Source organism: Alligator sinensis, unplaced genomic scaffold (genome assembly GCF_000455745.1).
Source record: "Alligator sinensis unplaced genomic scaffold, ASM45574v1 scaffold788_1, whole genome shotgun sequence".
Taxonomy (NCBI): domain Eukaryota; kingdom Metazoa; phylum Chordata; order Crocodylia; family Alligatoridae; genus Alligator; species Alligator sinensis.
In genome coordinates, this window is record NW_005842140.1 from 2,165,518 (window position 1) to 2,180,565 (window position 15,048).

Here is a 15,048-nt window from a genome sequence, read left to right on the forward strand (position 1 = left end):
GACCTGCAAGAAGTTAACCACGTGGCTTGCAGACCCTGCAGCCACCATTCCCACTGGCATGTGGCAGGGGACAACCCAGTGGTCTGCATGCTGCTAGTGCAGCCAGTATGGTGAGGGTGGGCTCTGCATGCTGGTAGTGCAGCAAGGTAGCTATTTGTCACTGGTAGGGGAAAGGGGAGTGGGCAGAGGGGGCCACATGCCACTGGCACAGCCTGCACAAAGAAAGAGCATCCCAGGGGAGCTGCACCAGCTTCATGCAGCCCCTGTGCTTGCTGAGATTGAGATCCTGCAGGACAAAGCTGTCCTATGAGGGCACCCAAAACACTACATGCTTTTCAAAATGGAAATCAAATGGATTTGTTTTCCATAATTGCTTTTAACAGATATAGCAAGGTGTTTGGGTTTGTTTTTGTTTTTTTCCTTGGCGGGGGCGGGGGGGAAGAGGAGGGTTATCACCATTCTTCAGAAATGCACAACACAACTCAATTAAAGTTTTCTCTAATGATAGTCACCCTAAGAGAAATATAGAAAAAGTCAATCAATATATTATACATATTATCCATTTTTTAGAAATATGATATAGGTTGGCTGTACTATATCTTTACTATTATACTTTGCACTTCTATAGTGTCTTCTAAATGTGGCTCTCAAGGCTTTTCCAAACATTATCAAACTAAGACTTGCAATATCCATGGAAGGAAGGGAAGCATTTTTATTCTCTTTATATGCAGGAGGAAACCTGTTCTTTAGTCACAAGACCAGCTTTCCTTTTTTACTGAGATACCACATAGTTAAGTCACTTTGAGAGTAAAAAGATGATGGAAGCAGTTATGAAAAAACTGGAGCTCAACTTCCTTCAGAATATATCATTTTATGCGGTTTTGGGTAGCTAAGTGCAATTCATTTGGAACAAAACCACTCATCCCAAGGTAAGGTGAAATGTTGTTTCCCCCTCCTCCCCATATATGTTAATCCACACTAGTTCCTTACCTCCAGCAATTGTATGCAATTTCCAAAGAGAATCTCATGCCTGTCAGTATTCAAAATCCTGTGTGAAAGGACATCATAGGATTGTACCAACCTCATTGGACCACTGAAGAATTTGTCCCCAGTGGCCACCCATAGATTTATACTGGCCACCAAAAGAGACTTTCAAAAGCAGATGTATAGGGAAAGTTAAGATCAGAAAAAGTCTATACTATAAAGAGGGCAAACCAACAAAAAAGTACTTCCTTATATCTAAAGAATCCACCAGCTTAGGCACATCTTCCTAGGCTGACTATTCTGTCTCAAGGATTAAAGACCCTTTAATAACACAAGCAATGTCTAATATTTCTCTCTGATGCTGCTCGTTAAAGGCAAAAATTTCCAGTCCACTTCCGGGGACACCAGAGAGCGCCGGGGGGGGCCCATGCTCCCCCAGCTCGGCAAATGGTGCCTCCTGAGTCTGGGGGGGGCACCCAGGGCCCCCTGCAGCCAGTCACTGAGTTGGAGGGGTGCAGGGGGGCCCCCCATCGCGCTCCCCAATGGACCCAGAAGTGGGCCAGAAGTACTTCCAGTTCACTTCTGGGTTCACCACCAAGCACATGGGGGAGGGCCTAGCAGTCATGTGGGACGCTCCATCCACCCCACCATTGCAGCATTCATGAGTTGTGCCTGGTACCTCAAGGTATGTAGAAAAAACATTTAAAGCTGTGTCTATGTCCAAATCGCTGATTCTCTGAATCAGCATCGAATCTTCAGATTCAGCTGAATTGGACTGGGGACAGTGGTCCAAATCAACAAATTGAATCACTGTCCCCAATTTGGGCCAAATCCGAATATGAATTGAATAGGGCCTGTTTTGCACACCCCTATTCACTATGTACTTAAGTCACATGGTACAGAATAATCTTTCTTAACTGCTGGGCACACGTAACATATTATGTTTTGCCTCTGAATGCTGGAGGCTGTAAGGAATGAGATTAATGGAACATGTTTCTGAATAGGCTCTGCACATTATATTTTATATTTATATAAAAATATATAGTTAGTTATTATATATAATAAGTATTATATTCATATATAATGCAATAATATAATATGAGACATATGATATAATGCATTGCATGTATAACATGCTTTATTAATCTGCATTGAAATTTAATGATATGCTGCCAGGGGATATATCTGGCCCGAGGGCCAGGGAGCACCTCTGCTATAAATCATTAGTAAAGTGTATGAATAAGACAGTGTACATGTTGTCCAGCAGCAAGCAGAATATCTATTATCCTCCTCTGAAATGAAACTGGAGTTATAAACAGATTTAACAATTTTATCACTATCATTTTATGTTGATTCAAGCTATTATGATGTAACTTTTATATCTGCAATCTCCCTTAACAATACAAGTGTAGCAAAACCATTGCAATTTTAAACCTGTTTCATCCAGGGTTAAATTTGGATTTTTCGAGGGCAATACAGAAATACCATTCGCATCATAACAGCTAAGGCATGCTCTAAGCAGCAGCTTCTCCTCCCCTTTTAAAGAGGTTACACCCTGCGAGCGTGCAGATTGTCAAAGGGGTCCACAAAAGAGGACTATGATCAAGCAAATGTATGTGAATACCCACGCTTACAATTCAAAGGGGTCCACACCTCTATTCAAAATATAATGAGTGGTCTGCACCTCCATTTGCAATTTTTTTAAGGATCCACAAATACAAAAAGGTTGAAAGCCACTGATCTAGGGTGACCACATGTTCTGTTTTCACCAGAACTATTTTAAACACATCCTGGTTGTCCCATTGCTTTTATCCATTTTCAGTTGGACACCTGGGACTGGCATTTAAAATGGGACTGTCCCAGCAAACATGGAACTTTTTCACTCTTCTGCACCTCCACTGCCCCCACGCTGCTTTCCACCCAGCTCAGGTGAGACCAGAGATCCAAGATAGCCAAGCATGCCAAACAGCAAGGTATCCCATTTTGAAAGTAGGGAAATATGGTCATCTTATGTTTGTCCACAGCCTAGAATAATATGCATGTGTTTATTATGGAAAGACTTAAAATTCATGCCCCCCTTGGCTTTCAGCTGCTCCTCCACTGAAAATAGAAGATCTGATATTGTGCTACAGCCCCCAAAAGAGTAGATTGCTTTGACAACTAAATTGTCTTTGCAGTCATATTTTATTCTAAGCTGCCTCAGCTTCCAACCTCTGGTTTCCACAAGGGAGAAAACCCTTCCATTTCCATTTAATTCTAGTCATATAATACTATTTTTTAAACCTAAGTTTTAGGCTTATACAATAACATTATCCTTTCAAGGCTATTTTCTCCCATTATATAGTTATTTAACATGTTTGTTTTACCTCCAAAAATGATTTGTTCAAATTAAGTTACTGGATTAAATACAAAAACAAACAAGCCTATCTACATTAGACTTGTTTTTAAATATTTTCATATGTACGAGTATTTTATGCACTTCTCCCTATCCATAAGATCAAAATATATAAGGTTTTGTCAGGGCTTGTGTGTATGCTGCTTTCTTTTCAAAGAGATCACAAATTTACATTACCAGACTTGAAAAATAACAACAGCTACAGAGAATGGACATTTCTTAGAGAATATAAAAAGACTCCAAAAAGGATGACAATTACTTTTTTCTCAGAAATTCTGCCTACCTTCATAGACATTTTATAGCCCCAGTCACAGAATGCAAAAAAGGTCAAAAAATATTCATAATCCACAAACAGATCAGCTATAGACTGTCATAGTACTGCAGATGAACCATGTAGCTGATGCTTTGAAAAATTTGACCTAGACCCATGGAAGCTGCCTGTTAAGACACATATCATCATCACTTTATGGTTCTGGTGGTACTCACCACAGATTTTTCCAGCAATAAACAGTACCAAGCATTTGACTGAACTCACAGGATAGGGATGGGTGGAGAAGTGAGAATAAACAACAGAAAAAAAGTTTCCAAAGATTCTTATGGATTTTTATGCATTATCTAGGTTAAACAGGTTGGAAGGTTTAAACAATAAAAGAAAGGACCAAGAGGGAAAACAGACGTCTGTATTGTTCTGCTGCCTACCGTTAGACAGACGTTTACAGTGAACGCCATGTATCACAAAAGATTCAGTTCAATTTTAAAGAAATCTAGGCCAGTTTGCAGTGAACTCAAACCAAAGTTAAAATTTTGCATGAAAACTATGCAAATATTCTAAATTTCACAACAGCTATAATATAGAACCAGTTAAAAAACCATTTTAAGTTAGTTTCACTAAAATTTAAAGTTCATTTGGATACTCTTCTCAAAATAAAGGACAATGTTTGCAGAAAGCCCTGCAAAATAAAAGAGCTGAGTTTCATGCAGCTCTAGTCTTGACTCATGTGTTGATGAGATTTGTTCTTCCTCAGGTTTCTCTTCCCAGTAGGCAAAGTTGAATATTTTACACTGTTTTAAACCTAGCAGAATGTAAAGGCTTTAGAGACAAATTTGATGGACTTTTTGCACATTGCTGTCTGTGAGGAATATGCTCTTTCCTTTAAACTGTGCATGCATCTACCGGCAATTTGTGAAAAATGCCAAATGATAGATTTTGTTTAGCTAGATACAAAATCTAAAATGAAACAATCCTTATTACACCACACACAGAACTCTGATCACTACTAGCCATAATTAAGCTAAGATCAAATGTAGAATCTGTTTAATAATATCTGATACACCTCCATCTAGGAGATTATATCCCGCATTTGCAGGGCATTGACTCAATAATATAATAGGTCTTTCCCATCTCTGACTCCCATTAGCCTATGAATTATAATAAAAGGACCATTAGGCAAACCATAATTGTGGAAACAGCCTTTGACACATGAGACTAACTGCTGTCATGATACAGGAAAAACCCTAAAATTACAATGTGGACACACAATTGAAAGTAACATCCAGATAAGGTGAAAACTGAATGTATTTGATTAAAACAGTGAAAAAAAATGTCAGCAAGTCACAGTAAAAACAAATATATTTTGTACACTTTTTCCCTTATTAGGTAAAATGGGTTTTTTCTAACTGCATAGAAAAGGCTATTTTGTTTGCTGGTTTATTTGTTTTAACAATGAATCAATGGCTACCGTGTCTATGCTACCAGTCTTGCTCCATAGCTAAAACCAGTAATAGACTGCTCTGGGGTGGAAAGACAGCTTTCAAATGGGGTTTATTTGGAAAGAGAGAATCAAGCATCTTGCTCTGGTTTACTATCTGAGCTATCTGCAGAGGATTCTGAAAATGTAGATATCCTCTACCAGGACTTCCTACCACATACTACTTAAAGAATGTCATACGATTCACAACCACGACAAGGATGAGTAAGAAAAGGATGAGTAAGAAACAAAAATTATACATTTTTTATCTATTTATAAGAAATATAAACCATGCAAACCTGGCAACCTAAACATATGTAATTAAGATGAGCAAAAGCTTGAGAAGACCAGTGATCCCTTCAGTAGGGACTAGAAAATTCTGAGCTTGGATCTGTGGACCTCTTACCCCTCCCATTCTCCTGTCATGGAGACAGAGTCTTCCCTCCCTATGGAAGTGGCAACTGTTTCAGCCACCTATAGCAAAGGTAGCAGAAGAGTCCCGCTTCTCTCCTGTGGGATTAACATTGCCAAAAATTCTTCTTCCCCAACTATTCTCTCTCATAGCATGGACAAGCGCAGGTATCCCTATTGCAAAAAAAAGAGCAGTGGAAGCTGAATATCATATGTCCGCAAAGCAGGGTCACAGAAGAGGAAGGGGACACACCATGAAGTGGTCTTTACTCACCTCCATGCTTTTACAGGTCTGTTCTCCTCTGCTCAGGGAAAGAAGGGAACATTTAGGGTTTAGATATTTCCCAAGCATCAGTTATACACTCACTGCCATCACAAGTAAATAATATTAATACACTTTCAAGCAAAGAGGTTCTTCAAACTTCCACAATTATGCACAATATATGGAATATAGTTTTAAACTGAAGTAGCTCCAGTAAGAAGTTTACCTGGCAATAGTCTTTACATCAGTACCTACTCCCTTTTTCTCATTATCTTCTAAAATGGAGTCTTACATTAATAAGTCTTCGTTAACAGAAGCTCACAAGGGCTCACCTGTTTAATGTTTCCACAGATAAATGCCTTAAAGAAAACCCTGGCTAATATCTTACCTCCTGTAAAAATGTTGGTTTACTTCTATTGTTCATGAACCTGACATTGTCCTTGCAAAATTGCAAACTGGAGCCAAGTTACTGCATTCATTTGTTGTACAACGTCCTGTCACAGCTGTGCCAATGCACCACAAAGCAGACTTACAACACATCTGCTCTTCTAGTCCCAGCCCTCTGCTGAGGAAAATCTGCCAATTGTGCCTAGCTGTGCCAAACCATGTGGCAGAGGTTTTTTTACTTAGGACGATCTCCCCCTAGTCCCAGCTGGATGTCTAACATTGATTTCCAGTTGTGACTCAACCCGGATTTGAAAACAGGTCTTTTTAAATGACAATGGGTGAAATTGGAAAGGAGGAAGAAGGTATGATATTACCGTTAAGGCTGTATTAGAACTTCATTTTAAAATCCTGTTTTCATGGGGTTTAGCAGCTGGCAATAATTATTCTCCAGTCAGAGACAAGCCCAGCCTGAAACATATTTTTTTTCTAATTAAAGCCCTGATCCTAAAATCTTGTGTCTGGGCCTTTTTTTTTTTTTTTAAATTAAGGTCTGTTTTAGGGTTGTGGCTTTCAAAAAAGAGGCATTTGCTTGTTTTTGTTATTTTACAATCTTTGTGAAATTTCAAAACAAACTTGCCTTTAAAAACTCACTAACAGCTAAATTCTTCTCTTACTCCCACTTAGTAGCCCTTAACATGATCTAACAGTATTTGAATCAGGCCATTAGTGAAGGCAGAAAATATTTTACCTATTGACTTCAACAAAAGCAAGCTCTAAAATACAGTGAACAATTCATCACTGGCAGGAAGTCGCTTGAATAGCAATACAAGATTAATACAATAATTCTAATGCTACTGCTTATTACACATAATACAGTAACATTTAAACTAGGATACTACCCATTTTTAAGGTTACTCATTGAGGGCCCAGATCTCACCACTCTTTGAAGCCCCGTAATGATTTTTGTTACTCTTCTCCAAATTCCATCCAACTTTTTGACATCTTTCTAGTAATTAGGTGCTCAGGATGGACTACACAATATTCCAGCAGGTACAGATTCATCATATTGATAGGAACTATAAATGCCCTGGTCTATGCTATCATGCCTTTGTAGACACAACCTCTAATCATATTTCTCTTTTTCTTTCATTCCCATGTCACATTACAAACTCATATTAAAATTTGCTGTCCACTCTTACTTACTGCTCTTGTCTAGCACTGCTCTTTTTCAGAAATCTTCTTCCCACAGAGTGTTGAAGTTTTGTAATATTTCTCACCAGATAGCAACATTAGAGGGGGAAAAATATAAAAGTTTATTTCTTTCCTGACCATGCCCTAATCCTGAAAACAGATCTAGTCAGACAGACTTTCACCCCCTCATGGAAATGTGTTGATTTTAGTGGGACTTGAGACAAATACTTGGAAGACTCAGGCCCACATATTAATCTTTCAGCATTCCCTCAGAATTATATTTACATGTCCTCACTAATACATACAACACCGCCCAACTTCATATCATCTACAAATTGAATTTGCTTACTGTTCAACTCCCTTAGTAATGATCTGCAAGGTGATCAAATATGCTGGGCTTAACATTGACTTATGCAACAACTCGCAGCACACCACACACCACAATTCAACATATCATAGTCTATTTTACCATTTTCCTTGTGGTCCTTAAGATGGTTGTCATTCATGTAAAAATGTTCATATCCTAGCCAGCTTGAATGAATTATTCCATGAAGATTTTGCAAAACTCTGTATCAGCAGTCCAAATATATTATAGCCACTGTACTCCATTTCACTCACTACATTTTATAATTCATTCTAAAAAAAGTTACTAAGCCAAACTGGCATATTTTCTTGTCTTTTGATACAAAAACCTTATTCCTATTTTCTCTTCATATTTTTAATTTATTTTTCACACAGGTGAATTAAATAATGTAAGTATGTAAAAGAACTTTGGATTATATAAAAAAATACTGCAATATGATCTGATTTAAAACATACTGTAAATGTTTGCAGGAATTAAGTTTTTCCTTGCTCACTAAGGGAATGCTTTCCAAAAATCGAAACCTCCAAGAAAACTGCATGACAAACAGTTTTGTTCAGGGTTCCAAACATTTAGAAGGAAGAACTAGTCATTTTAAATAAAACTGAAGCTACCATCTTTTCTATAACCCACAAACTATCAGCAAATTGGATGACCTGATGATGCTTGTAATTTGTGATAAAAAGTATCATCTCATCCTATTTAATTTGACCTCTACATCAACATCTTCTCTTATAACTAGCCAACTTCATTTATGCCACTTGATTTATATAGTTTTGCTTTGTTAATGCATTTAAAATACAAGTTTGGAAACAAATACCCTCTAGAAAATAGGCAGGAAAGGTTCTTTGAGCAGATGTGATATCTTTTATTAGACCAACTGAGTAGTTGGAAAAAAGTTCTTAGCAAGCTTTCGGGTGCAACCACCCTTCTTCAGGCATAGGAAGTCTCTGCTGTTCTTGGACTCCAAGGAAGGAAAATAGTTATTTCTCTTAGTCATTTGGAACAGATAAGTGTGATGATGTACACTTTTCTTCTTAAATTGCAAAAATATAATGCATTTAAAATAGTACACCTTTTAATTACATAAAATTTTACCTTGGAAATTAGCACCATGTTCATTTGTAGTCTCTTAATAAAATCTTTTAAAAATAAAAATCCATTGTACAGCTTAAACTCATCAAGAGGCATATCTGGGATGTTTTGCTATTGGTTCTGCAATTGATAATCCCACCAAATTTATTTGTCATACTATATTAAATATACTTATTTGGGGGATTACCCATCTCTGTACAAATCTATCCATTGTGCCACATACTTTAATTAGGGTCCAATCCTAGAAATATTTACATGCATGTCATTGCCAATGTAACTTTTCAGGTCAGTGTATTTAAATCAGCAATTCTCAACCAGGGTGCTAAGGCACCCAGGGCTGCTACAAGATCCTTTGAAGTGTACTCTGAGGTTTTAGGAGGTAAAATGGGTATGAGAAGCCAAGCAAGTAAGCACAGGCTCAGGCTCAGTCCATGCCTGGCCACTGCCAAACCCGATACAATAAATGGTATTTACAAGAACAACATGTAAAATTGGCCAAGCAGATTCCTAGTTTTCATGTTACAGTAGATCCTATTTCACATAAAAAGAGGGATAACATTTTTAAAATAATCTAAAGTTGCTTAGTAACTTACTGTTTTGAAAATGTTATCCAAAACCTTTAAGGAAATGTACCAATACATATAATTTTTAAATTGGTCTCTAGAATATGTACTTCAGTAGTCTGTTAAGAAAGAGCAGGATTTGAGGTTACATTCCAAACATGTATTTACAGACAGGTCCTTTAATTCCAGTGGACTAGCTTAGTCAACCCAGGCACAGAAAGGCAATGCATTTCATTGCAAACTGGGGGTGGACTTATGATCCCAGACCCCAGGCCACTGAGGCTGAGTGTGTCATACTAGTGATGCATTCAGACTCCAGGGAGAGTGTAGAGACCAAAATGCACATAAGACCTCTACTCCTAGCAACTGCATGAAATAAAGCAACCCTGACATCATTGCCAGAGAAAGCTGCTCACCTGCCCTTCCACCTGGAGGTAAGGAGCTGTCATGGCAGCTGACAAGAAGTAAGTGGAGATAAAAACAGGAGAAATATCTGGGACAAAAAAATGTCAAACCTTACAGAGTTAGGAACAATCTTAGAGAGAGTAACATTTAAAATAATCCTACAGAATTAGCAACATCGGTGTTTAAAAAAAAAGTGATTAGTAGTGCTTTATAGTTACTGAATGTACCTGCAGAACATTCTGCCAAGCCTCTCTTATAGATTTACCATACAAGAGACTTTGCACAGTATTTTATATTCATCTGAAGAAATACACATGTACATATATGTACATTTAAAATTGTTTGCCAGCTACTTATGAGCATGTTAACACACCCAATGATACCTACAATACCACTGGTACTGGTGCTATACCACAAATTACTCTACATTGTAACCTATGAAGCCACAACTGTGGTACAGTCATAGTTTTTGATCGTTTTGTCATCGCCAGGGTGGATTACAGCTTCTGTTTGGCCTACATCTTAAACCGCACAAAAAGTTCAGCTGGTGAAGAACAAGGCCACCTGCTTACCAACTTCCATTTGTTAAAATACTGCTTTCCAGTTTGATTCTGGGTGCAGTTTAGGGCATGGGTTTTGATCTGTCAAGCCTTCTCAGATTTGGGTTCCAAAGATCTCTGAGGCCATTTCTACCCTCACATTACGACTTGAGAACATCTCTGATTCTGAGCATAACCAGATGGACATCGAACAATCGAACATTACCGCGGGGGGGCAATTCTGTAGCTTGTTCTCCTTTCTCCATTCAACAGAATCCAGCTTTGATGGCCCTTTGAATAGACTGCCAAGTTTATTGCTTTTTTTTTAGCTTTTTGAAGAAGTTTGACCATTTCTAAAATTCAAATCCAAACTTTAACTATTAATGTAGATATTAAATCAAAGTGAACTTAACACTGTTCCTTGACAAACACCATTGGACAGAGCCATGAAGGCACCTCGACTTTGAATTTTGTAACTCAACTCCAAAATAGCCCAAGTTGTACTTCAGTAGCTACTGTACCAAGTACCATTTGTTCCTTTAGGACATATCATGTGTCTCACCAGCTTTCAGAAGCTTTCACAAGGGGTGGATTTCTGACATGTTTATTATTGGACTATGGCTAAATCTCAGTGACATGTAGGCTCCAATTTGGTTACTGTATTACACCATTTAATTTTGTAAATGATTTGAGAAATAACAGATTGTCTTACTTAGAAAACTAAATAAAATTGTCTACTAACCATATTGAAGATCTATTCTATTAAGTGTCTATTGTGCATTTAATTGTTAGAATATGTAACAATCAGCAAAGACTATACTTACCAGTCCTGTATTTCATTAAAGCATTTCAAGTCCTCAGTGCTGAAAGACCAGAATTTCTCACAAGCACTAAAGAACTGCATAAATGCAGAACCATATCCACACAAATACAATTGTTTAAATATTTGCAACACTGAATTGTAGGAGCAGCGTTCTAGTCCTGACATAGGTTCACCAGGAAGAAAACTTAAAATGTAAAAGTGCTGTATACATAGAAATGTTATTTTATTAGAACATATTTTCTCAAAGTGGGAAAATATATAAAGATTAAAAGCATGCTTTTACTTGTTTTCAAATAGGACTTTATTCTTGTATAATGTATGATAAAAATTAAGTATCAGAGTAAAAGGACCAAAGCATTATATTGATTCTCCTTTAACATGCTGGGTACCAAATCAGCCTTCTTGTCCTATACAAACTAGGTTTGATTTCTTATAAAACAAGGATATATACACCGTATACACACTGCAGACATAATCTTACCATTTGAAGCCTACTTAGCCAGAGTGCACTTCTTGAGTTTTATCCCAAATCAGAACTTTAATACCAAAAGAGACACTCATTGGTCTGGCATGCTACCCAGCTTGTAAAACATGCTATATTTGAGACTCAAGTGTTGACAAACACTTAATATATATTGAAATTAAACATCAATAATTAATTGATGCTTTACTGCAACGAGAACAGTACATCTATATAGCATCTATACCAAGTCTCAAGTGTGCAGAAACCCCATGCCTACAAATTTTGCATTTCTGTATACTAGATTTCTCTTTTGAAACAGAAAACAAATCACCTCTTTTGTCCAAATGAACTGCTCTACCTTTGTTTGCATCATCCTACATTGCAATAATCCCATTATTTACCTACACGTACATTTTGAAAAACAAAAATAAAGCTTAAGTTTCTTCACAGATCCATACCAATGCAACAAACCACAGTGCTCTGCCAACAGCTACATTTTACTAAGAAAATAAGAGGGGGGGGTAGAATCTGGAAGGCAGACAAAGCAGCACACCATGTATAAAATGTCAAATATGTCAAAACATTCATGAATACCAACATCTCCCTGCACACCATAAACAGCTGTAAAGGTCATATAGGGCTAACACTTCTGCAAGTGCAGATTTTGCAGCAATGGTTTTTATTTTTCCCATACATAAAAATAAGCCACAGGTGTGTCAAATGTGTTCTTACGTATGCAGCCAGGATAAGGATTCCTACAACTAAAGAAAGATATTGAGAGGAGGGGAAAATTACACCAAAACCAATTTTTTATTAGGTTTAGCTATATGAAACATGGGTTCCTGGGATCTTATTTCTATGTACATACTATAAGCAAGGAGGATAATTAAGTAAAGGACTAAAAAAGTGTCGCTGATTGCATTTCAAAACTAATAAAGCTCTGGTAAGGGTCTCATGCCTACAGTAATTCATCTTTTCAATACCTCATTTGGAAAAGGCAGTTTCAGAATGTCTCATGGTTTTCTTGTCCCTAAGTCACCAATTGTGAATTATATCAGAATAACTGCAGACAAGTACAGTTTTATGGAACACAAGGCATAATACATGCAAAGCATACTTGACACTATCCAGGCCCTCAGATAAATGAAGCTTAAATTAAATGTCAAAGATGAATGGAATCTATTCGATAAGCAAACACCTGACCTAAATCCACCATATTTTGTTTGTCAATTGTGTAAACTTTAATACATTTTGGAAAATAATATATTCATGCAACCCTTTCACTCTTCCATACTAGACACAGTTGGGTGCTCAAATTTCTAAGGAGGAAAGAACAGAAAGACAACTCCTTGCCTTCTTATTACAAGTCTGTATGTACTTCATCAGCAACAGACGCATGGCTTTCAAATAAACATTAATAAACACCAACAAGACTCCTACTTTCACTTAGACACCTACATCCTAAAAGGTGGTGTGCACTAAAGAAAAGGAGACCCGGAGGAACAAGTTCATCCAAGTGACAGCTTCCCATTGAGCTTGCTTGTAAAAGTTCTTCTAAGCACACACATTGCTCTACCCTCCTTTCTGCAGGTATAAGAAAAAACAAAATTGGCAACTGTTTCTCAGATTCAAGCAGCTTTTGACTCCACAATTTCCCTTTACCCATAAGTTTGCATTATGAACAGAAGAGAGCTCTTAGAACACTACAGAAGGTTACCTCTCCATTCCTAACCAAATTCAATTCTGGGTTCTTACTGTTTCTTTGCACGGTGTTATGGACATGCAAACTTTTCTCCACTTCTTGCAGAACACAGTTAAACAGCTGACATGTTTCACCTGCACATCAGTACTAGGTGAAGCAATTCATCTGAGTAGAGTATGTATTAGCATGTTTGCACCATCTCCTCAGATAGCAGGTGAAGCCAAAAACATAATAGAGGATGGAAACTCTTCACAGCTGCAAGAGAAAGCTTCCTTTAATCCAATCAGTCCTAAACTGGCTGTGCTAGGAAAGCACCTGTTTTTCTTTTCCAGCCATAGAGGGCCAACTACTCAAGGGGCACACTTGAAAGCCTCATATAAAAGGATGAGGACTAGAGCTTGTGGTGATGTGATTGTTGTGAGGGAAAGCTCTGTGTCTTATTTCCTAAAGTAAGGCATCTGTATGATAAAGAACTGCTTTTTACAGCTGAAGCCTAATGTTAGAGAACTCCCTTCTGCCTCCCTTTAACATCAAGGATCACAATCTCTAAAACTGAATCACTGAAACCATATGCTACTCTTTATAAGTGTCCAAATTAATCAGTTACATATGACCTGACCTAGTTCATGTCTTGCCATGTGGACAGGCCTGGTACCTATATAATCAAAAGGTGAATACCCAAATTACAGCTGCTTGTTCCTCCCATCCCTTCTGATCAGGGGGCTCATACTTTCATTCCCACCCTTAAAGTTTCTGTTTCCCCAAACTCACACAGTCACCTAGGTGAGAGAGAGACAGAGATGTTACCCTCATTTAATTGGAGGCACTGAAGCACCAATGGATGAAGCTGCTTAAAAGCACCCAAACAGCCAGTGGCAGAGCCAGAAACACACCACTGGCCTCTTGGTCTGACTTACCTACTTCTCTGCTGCTACCTGCTCTGCAGTTTCTCTTTTGTCCACTGAACTGGTGTCATGGCTTCGAGGAACCTGTTTTTCAACAGCTACCTCCTAGGTCATCCAGTCCCTACTCCCATTAGAAGGCTGTTCCAGAGTCTCATGCCTCTGATTATTAGGAACCTTTTCCTAATTCTGGGTCTAACTGTGTCTCATTTTATGCAGTTATTCTTGTGCCAATATAGTCTTTTAGGTTTAAACAGGTCTTTTCTTTCCTTGGGGTTTATCCCCCAGTATGTTTGTCAACAGCCATTGGGCCCCCTACTAGCTTGTTTTGCTCTGTCAGGTTGAACGCGCCAAACTCCTTTAGTCCCTTCACCTAAAAAGGCTCCTCATTGATGCTGGAAACTCCACTCCAAGTCAACAGTGAGTCTCAGTGCGAAGATGACTGGGCCCAGATGCAGAGGGGCTGTTTGCTTGCTCCCCTGGCCAGGCCCAGGGGGCAGGCAGGGCCCCTATTGCATTTCTGCTGTGTTTTGGTAGGGTTGTCTGGTAGGGGCCAGAGCTCAGCCTTTGCCCAGTCTCCCCACAGGTTAGTCCTGCGGCTCCCACAGTGGGGAGCTCCCACCTGCCCATCCCAGCACCTTCTTCACCCCGCCACCCCAGGTTCCTTGCCTGTCTTTTGGCCCTGGCTCTTTCCAGCACCTCCCTGAGCTCTTCCTCTGCCTCCCTTTCCTCACCAGTCTCCCTCTTTCACCTCAGCACCCGACTTCAGCCCCTCTGCCTGGGGTCCCCCCCCCCCCCGGCCCCCCCCCCGGGGGGG

At 38.7% G+C, this 15,048-nt stretch overlaps 1 long non-coding RNA gene across 1 annotated transcript in view; it reads right to left on the minus strand.

Moving 5' to 3' along the window:
- LOC102374151 overlaps positions 1 to 13,481 on the minus strand; it is a 90,581-nt gene extending 77,100 nt beyond the window's left edge. Inside the window, exon 1 of the long non-coding RNA XR_001358164.2 lies at positions 13,345 to 13,481. This is a non-coding gene — a long non-coding RNA (uncharacterized LOC102374151). The remainder of the gene's footprint in view (positions 1 to 13,344) is intronic.
- Between the last annotated feature and the right edge of the window lie 1,567 nt (positions 13,482 to 15,048).